Genomic DNA, 380 nt, shown 5'->3' with positions numbered 1-380 from the left:
CCCCAGCGTTACAGAGGCACCAAGTGCGTCACAGATTTAAACTCCTGCTTCCAACATGTAACCTTACATCTCTTTAAGCCTTGTTATGAAAGGCAGTGCTGTCTATTGGTCTGAGTACCAGACTGGGATTTAGGAGATTTAGCCACATCTGGATAATTACAAGCAGGTCTTTATTCTCCTAACATTCCAGTTTCCCCATGAACAAAACAGGTACAGCACATCAGTACCTGTTGTGAAAGACTTCATCTCTACCAGTGAGAACAGCTTTATAGGAATTAAATGTTGATATTTTAGCAACTTTATATAAAAATTGGTCCCTGTGCACTTATGTCAGTACTGTATCTTGGTAAATTACCCTTTTAAGGTGGTTTCAAATTTGT

The sequence above is a fragment of the Apaloderma vittatum genome, unplaced genomic scaffold, assembly GCF_000703405.1.
Source record: "Apaloderma vittatum isolate BGI_N311 unplaced genomic scaffold, ASM70340v1 scaffold3718, whole genome shotgun sequence".
Classification (NCBI taxonomy): domain Eukaryota; kingdom Metazoa; phylum Chordata; class Aves; order Trogoniformes; family Trogonidae; genus Apaloderma; species Apaloderma vittatum.
This window is presented reverse-complemented; position numbering follows the sequence as displayed.